Here is an 8,711-nt window from a genome sequence, read left to right on the forward strand (position 1 = left end):
GCTTTGACATATAGTCATCCTAGGTATCACTTGGATCACTTATGAGTTATTACATGCCATTTAACAGGGTTACTTTGTAAGTGAAAGTAGTTAGTTATGATAATAATAGATTAGCAATTGTTATACTACTTTTTTACAGATCTTTATCGTGAGACGCCTCTTTGGAGACAACGGATTTATATATGTGAGTGCGGTTTGCAATTTAATATTTTAATAATAACTTTAGTAAAGTATATAAAATTACACGAATTACTTTAATATAATTTAAATATGAAAAAGAACTGATAGACAGTTGGGAAACACCGTTTCTGTTTGCTATTATTCTATTAAGTAAAGTTCGTTAAAGATTTTTGGCTGGAAGCAATTATGTGGAAGATTTATTGCTTCTGTGGGACCGACTTGGCTGGCGAAGGACCCTTTTTTTTGTATTCAGGTAGGGAGATGTATCTCGTTTGACACCGATTTGACACAAAAATTAGCACAAAATTTTTCGAAATAACTGATATAAAACCGCTTTTTACGACCGATTTGCTGTTTATTTTTACACTTAAATTATACTAGGATGCAATTAGTAAAATAAGTGATTAGATGGTTAAGTTAAATTTCGTGCAATAGCCGGGTTTAAGCGAGTAATAGCGGGAGGAACGCAGAAGCACGTCCTCCTCACATGACACGAAAGACCGAACTCTCTCGGTTTTATATATAAGATTTTATATTACTATACTCGCTTAACATGGCATGCGTTGCAATGCCACTCATACCCGTTTTCCCGTTCCTGTTTTTGGGTGATTTTTTTTACAAAAACCATCGCGGGCATGCATATAATAACTCATGTAAGTTTCATCGCAATCGGTTGAACACATACGACACAGACAAACTATTTTAAAAATAATATAAAATTTTAACCATTTTATTAATTATTTTAACACATCTGTTTTATGTAGCTTAGGACTACGAATAACTCGTTGAACAATTGCAACTTTCCGAAATGAGTTTATCAGAAACGGTAAACAACTTAGTCTACATAATAAGCCTTTAACCCTCATAAAAAGAAGGTATAATTTGCTTAAATCAATATATGTAATCGGGTTTATATTGGAGCATTCTTAAATGCCTAAATTAAAAATAACCACAGTTTAAAAAAATGGAAAAAGTGAATTCATATCCACTAACTAACGGTCATTTTAAGTCTAATCTTTTAAATAAATGTAATGTTTATTTTTAATTTTTCGTCGCAAGAAAGTTTTGCTTTACGCTCCCAGCGTCCTTCAGATTTTTGCGCCAATGGCAAATATCCCGTTGCCAATTCCTTGGTACGGTTCTGTTAATATTACATATACATTTATTTCAATTTTAGACCATTGTGGCATTATAGGAATTCCTAATGCACCGTTTGCGAAAATATATCAAAGAAAAAAAAATATGCAGAAAAAATGGATATTTATACATTATATGTACAAAAAAAAAATAGCAGCAAAAGTTCTAACAATAATAAAAGTAATCAGAAAAAATATATATTATGTAGTAATAGTTAAATATAAAGAGAAAAATTGGGAATGTTTTGCATCAACAGTCGGCACAAATATATGTACATACATATACATACAAGTGTATGTCCAAGAACCAACCGTGAATACAAAACATTCCCGTGAGGCCCGAATGAAAGAAAGAAGATCAAAATCCACTCATACATCACATCCAATTACGATAATAATGATGAGTGTAGGCTATCAGAAAAATAATCTCTGATAACCTCTACGCTCGCTGAGGTGGAAAATATCACATTCAATAGCAGATAGCTCGTCGAATAGGAGCCATCCGATAAAGACCTGTGCGGGCATTATATAGTGATTCAACTATATCCAATGTATGCAGATCAGAAAAAAAAATGTTGTCTTTAAATTGTATATATGTACATATGTATATAAATTTTATTTTTTTGAAATTTTTTATTATTTAAAATTAAACAAAAGTAGATGCTAAAATTGAACATTTTTAATGCCCTAAAACGCTAAAATGCAAAATGAAAATGCTAAAATTGAAAAAAATCGATGCCCAAAATACTTGTCTCTACAGATCAGATATATTAGATGAAAACAGAACTCAATTTAACTATAAATTTAGATAAGTCTGTGTTCGCATACGCAAGCGTAAATTCAAACTGATGAACATCCGATGAAACAAATCTCAACTACATACGTACATAGCTTCAATCCGCAATATTAGATCACAATGTAATTTGAGGAATTGAATCTGAGAAAACAGATAATTTCCATATACGTATAAGCTTTAAAGTAGATAGTACGTAGCTATATATGATATGTACATACATATGTACTCGTATTTGTACATCAGTGTGAATAAAATGTCAAAGCGGTAGGGAGCGCACACGGTAGGCGGTACTGTACACACACCCGATTAAGCAGAATAATTAAACGTCGTTAAGAGATATATATATATGTACGTCTACGTGGATGAATTCTATCTATACATATATGTATATAGCAAGGGAAACGTGGATTTAATGTTGCGTATATTTTACTAAACAACCACCATTTGTCCCAAAATCGCGACCGCAAATAGACTGGAAACTGTATAGCGTGTCATTTCGCCTGTATTGTTCGACGCTTCGAATGAAATGTAATTTGTATTATATTGATTCATTAATCTATCTAAGAATCAAATTATGGCAGGGCCTACCTAGGCTTCAGGTTCTTGGAAGTGTTAACATTTAATTAATTTATTTTATTTTTTGAGCACCACAATGGTCAAAAGTAAAACATAATAGAATTAAAAAAAATAAAAATTTCTTTTAAATAAGCATATAACAGTAATGTACGGATTGAAGAGTAAATAAATTAGCAAAGGAACTTTATAATGGTGTTATATATTATGCTATTTATTTATATAATTTTAGTTATGATACTTTCTTAATTGCTTAACTCTAAAATTTTATATTTAACTTATACATATGTACTGTCCCTCACAGAGGTTTACCTCGATAAAATAAACGAATTTTTGCTATTAATCCACAAGAATAGTCGAAATATGATTTTCTAAGTGGAATTTTATTTAATTCTCATATAAAGACAATTTAATATATTATCCCTATTAATTCAATTCAGATTCGTGTAAATACGAGTAAATAATTGTACGAGATGTTAACTCGCAATTTTACAGATTTAAAATTCAGCACACTTCCAATTAACCCTTTTAAATGAAAACAAAAAATAATGTAGCTAGAACACTATCCCAATAAACATGTTTCAACAGAAAAGTCTCAATATAAAATAGTATTGTTACGTACGCCGCGGATTAAGCGAAAAGAATCCCAGAGACTATGTGACCGTTCAGGGGTTATCTGTTATCGGATTAACTAAGAGCTTGCACTTACTTCCAGGATTATATCTGGACTCTAAGTGCATTTAGGCTAAACAATGACCGTTATTAGTTCTTTCTCAGAATCGGTACGGGGAGACCCAATGTCGTGGAAATACATATCCGAATACGTGACTACAACAGGTAAACAGATTAGACGTCCTGAGAGATCGACCCTTTATAAGGCGGTACGTAGGCGATATCATGTCATTCGGGACTGAGCACTGCCAGTGCGTGTATCTCCTTAATCATCAATAAATGCTGTGAAACGACTGTTGGCCTTTTGGAAAAATTGGAACAGTGGGAAAAAATCCCAAGTGAAAAAACGTACTTTTGACTTTTGATTTGAACTGGACGACTACTTGAAAGCTGAAAAGTACTATTCCAATATTCATTTTGAACAGGAAATTGACAGATTTTGATACATCGACCGAACAACACCAAGGTATAAAAAAATCGCGCGATTTAAAAAACACCTATCTACGAATCTCGAGCCAATCGACATTTTTTATTACCAGATTCGTGTTCACTGGGCATAGATCTACAAGAAAAGTCAGATCTCGTCTCTGAACCATTTTTCGTGTCGAACAGTGTAATTTAAATATGCTATGGCGAAAAACCGACTATTTTATCCGTCTCATACTTTTTTATTGTCATTTTTTTTATTAAATTGGTTTGTATATAAGCTAAATAAGAATCTATTACCTAAGTATTTTAATAATTTTGTACATAGTTAGGAATAGAGATATGAATAATCATAAAACTAGAAATAGGAATAATTTAATTATAGGTCTAAGATTATAGGTCTAAGTACTGCAGGAGGTATTTTCCACAGAGGTGTTCAAATCTATAATTCCCTTCCTGAAGGCATTAGAGGTGCTAATAGCATTGGTGCATTCTTGAAGGGTATTAATGGATACCTCTGTGGAAGGTGATGTAATTATATATGTAAGTTTAATTAAATGAAATTTTTTGCATTATATAATATGATGTTATGGTTACTAATTGCATGTACATATGTAGTTTTGTTTATTATGTCATATTATAGTTATTAATTTTAGTTATTACCTTGTTATTTCTTACATATTCATTAGAAACTATATAAATAAATAAATTGATTTGTTTGTGAACGACATTCACACACCTGCACTATTAATGTACTTGGATTTTATTTATACCTATTTTATTACGAATAATTCAATAAATTGGGTTATGTGTAAATTTTTAGTGATTTTTTAAATTCCTTTAATTTTTTATATGCTGCAAATCGCTAATATTTTTACTATTAACAATTTTATACGTTGGAAAGAAATGTTAATATTAAAGTCGGTGTGCGAGTCGAATCATAAAATAAAGTCGGAGTCGGATTTGATAAATTTTGTACTCCACAGCCCTGTTTGTAATACTACTTGTAACATCACTTCGCAACATCATTTCGTGACTAAATACACTTTATAACTACTAAATACAATTCGTAACACCTCTTGCGTACCCATTTTTGGATTTTAAAAAGTTTACTCTTGAGAAATGCATCTGCGTCGCGTTTTATTTTAAAAATAATTTAATAACGATGAAAATTTAGCATATAAATTTTGGCGTGAAGTTTCACTCGCACTGCTCTATTGTAAGATACGTACAAAGGTATTCAATATTTACATACATTCTAAAAGACAACAAACCACTATAGAGTTTCCCTTGAATTTTCATAAAATTTCACGAGAAGTTTCAATCACCTCTTTACTTAACCCTCCCTCACCGAAGTGGGGTATGCAGGTGCCCCAATTTTTACGTTTTTCGTAATAACTATGTGGTTTTCAAAGCTATACACACTTTATTTCTTGTATTCCTAGAACGAACTACAACACATTTATTTTAATAGATTTTGTACGATTTAGAAAAGAGGTACATCGTAAAAAAATACATTTATACATTTCTACGTTCCAAAGTATGATTTAAAGGCGGTAGCGATAAGTCATGTTTTTGACTGTTCGCTTGCATATTCTTGTTGTTCCATGAATCAATGCAAGAGTAAGAGACAGCTTTATTTTCGTAAGCTATTGTTTTCGTCGCTTTTGGCGCGTGGCTATTGAGTCATGCAGTCGCTACTTGGCCTTTATTTTAATACAAAAATAGTCAAAAACATGCTATAGGACTAAAACTTTTTTATGTTGATGTATAAAATGATTAATAAGATATATATTAAACCCATTTGTATTGAGAAAAGCTGCATTTTGATTAAAAAATACTGGGGTCTTACTCGACCCCGGTTAGGAACACTCGTTCGATCTCGTCGCTCTGTCCTTCAAAGGTTAAAAACACGGAGATGCATTTTGGTGTATGAAGGCACTAATCATTCCGCAAAACTTCAAAAGTGAGCACTCTCGTATATTTCAATTAACTAAAAAAAAATGAACTTAGAAGAGTAGCTTTATATACTTTCCACCTACAGACATGTAATATAATACATACAACTTGATCTACGTATTCTAGTGTCGTAGTGCTATTTTGTATTTTTCCGTACAATCTCACCCACGCCTCCCCCTCTCCCACCGAGAAGCCATTAAAGTTTCTTGGTGCTTGTGTTTGTCCGCCTGAAGAAATAAGCAATGCCTCTTGCCTAATGCATACGTAATGAGGATCGGTCGGGAAAATCCCGACGGAAAATTCGCCAAAGACATACGTGCATAATCACACGCCGTTGCACCGTACACAATGTTTACACACACCCACACACACACACAAACAATGGGGAGTAGAACAATGGGGTGGATTCGGATGATAATGATTCTATTATGGTCACGTTTACATTTAAGGCCTCTTTGGGTTCCTGTAATTTGTCAGTTGTCACCGGTGAGCGGTTTGCGTGCGCGACCACGACACTAGCGCCCTCCTTGTTTATTGTTTATCCTATTGAATGTCTTCGATTTACCTAACAATTGTAGCGCGTACATTGTGCTTGACATTTATTCGTTGTCTGGAGCTATGAAATATATATGGAATATAAAGGGAAGAATTGACAACCCTTATACATATGTACATGCACATTAGTGTGCTCGAGTTTGGCTCCATTATATGGTCTCCCTATCAACTTCGTTACTCTCTAATGTTGGAACGAGTCCAAAGGAAATTCCTTAGATTTTTATATCTGAACACATTTGGATTTTATCCATATCTGTTCCCTAGTGCATTTGTCTTGGGATCTTTGGGTTTCAACTCTCTGGCAAAGAGAAGAGATTTATTTCGTAAAATTGAAATCCTGGAGAGACTAAAATTCTGGGCCCCGGAAAATCATAGAGTTTTACGAAAACATGATATATTTTTGCCGATTAGGGCTAAATCAAACGTGCTCATGAACTCCCCCCTCTCGAGAGCTGTTCGACTCCTTAACTTACTGGCACATCACTTGGACCTCTTCGATGCCAGTTATGTTGAGTTGGTGGAACACATCCTAAATAGCACGATATAATTTTTCAATCTTATTTCTTTGTTTTTATTTTGTGTACATATTTCTTACTTGATTTTTATTATTTTTTTATGATTTTTTTTATTTGTATTATAATCACACTGATGCATTGGGGCAACCTGTCAAGTCTCTGTGATATTGATTTTTTTTTAAATAAAATAAAATAAAAATATACACACTATATTTTTATTATTATAATTTGACTAAATTCAAGATTATCTCTCGCATGGCAATAATATACATATCGTTAAATTACCCAAACAAAATCTGCTTTAGAGTTTTTAATTAATGTTATGTATTAGATGTATTATTTTTATTTTTACATAGATATATACCGGGAAGGCTTGACAGGAAGACCCCAATGCGCCTTCCTGGACAATTAATTATAAACAATGCAGCATTTTATTATTACATAAATCACTGTATTTCCAGAGGCTGAAGAACACGAAATATTATAATATTACAATTAATTAATTAATCACAGAATTAATCCATTGAGACATCAATGGATTTAGATTTTGTACGTAATTTTTACAAATTATACACACAATAAATACAGAAGATTTGTGACAATAGGAAAGATGGTTTTTGCCAATTTTGAGGATCCGTTTAAAAAATGATCAGATAAAATTGGCAAACTCTGATAATAAACGATCGATTTGGAGTGACAAATACCCCCAAATCTAACCAGCTGTATGGGGGATCGAACTCACTGATCACTTGGTGCTAAACATACACGCTACCATTAAGCCGTGCTGCTGGCTTAGTATATGACTCATATTTCAAATATTTGCTGTATGTAGGGCTACCAAAATGCTTGGATTTGTTTTGCGCAATGCTCAATACTTCCAAGATTCAAGTATAATATTGTTGCTTTATTGTTCACTTGTCCGGAGAATATTAAATTTTGAGTCTGTAATTTGGAGTCCCACTGAAATTAAATTCTCTCTCTTGATAGAAAGAGTTCAAAAAAAGTTTCTTAGATACTTTTATATGACGAAATATAAATATTACCCCTATTTATTTCCCACTGCCTTTTTACAAGGTATGCTAGGCTTTGACTCACTATCTTCGAGAAGAATTATTGCCATTTCCAAATATTTCTTTGGAGTATTAAAGGGAAGAACAGACAACCCTTCGATTTTATTGGAATTTAAATTTTCGGCGCATTCTGAATGTGATAGAGCTTTGCGTCATCATTTACTTTTCCAACCTATTCCTGCGAAAACGTCTGCTTTCAATATCTCGTCTCTTGTAAAGGCTTTCCGGTTCCTTACTGTGATAGATGAACATTTGGACCTGTTCGATTGTCATGTTGATGAGCCGGTCAGTTTCATTAGATATTTGAATGGGTTGAATGATTGGTGTATTTTTATTGTTCTTTTCTTTGTTATTTTTTTTTTGTAAGACTGATGTGACACTTTGTGGACAGATGTGACACTTAGGTAATATTGATCATATTATTGTAATTATTATAATAAAATAATAAATAAATAAATATATATGTACATATTATATTTCCTGCCAGATCTTCACTACTGTATCTTGGAAAATTGTATTATTTACATACATATATGCATATGAACTAACAGCCTAGCTCAGTGGTTATTGTGTAATGCTTTCTAATGAAGGGTCATGGGTTCAATTCTTGGCCCAGTGCTTCTGACTAGACTTTGGATATATGGTTGTGTCTTCAGGTCAATCGTTTCCTATCAGAGTTTGCCAAATTATCTGATTATATTGTTGAAACGGTTCCACCAATTCCCGATACTCGCGAATTTTAGTTTGCAGAATCTCGGATTTGTTGATACACAAACTAGTGTTGTACCCGATGAAATAACATCTAATGGGTGTTGGCATATTAAGTTGT

The sequence above is a fragment of the Arctopsyche grandis genome, chromosome 4 (assembly GCF_051622035.1).
Source record: "Arctopsyche grandis isolate Sample6627 chromosome 4, ASM5162203v2, whole genome shotgun sequence".
Classification (NCBI taxonomy): Eukaryota; Metazoa; Arthropoda; class Insecta; order Trichoptera; family Hydropsychidae; genus Arctopsyche; species Arctopsyche grandis.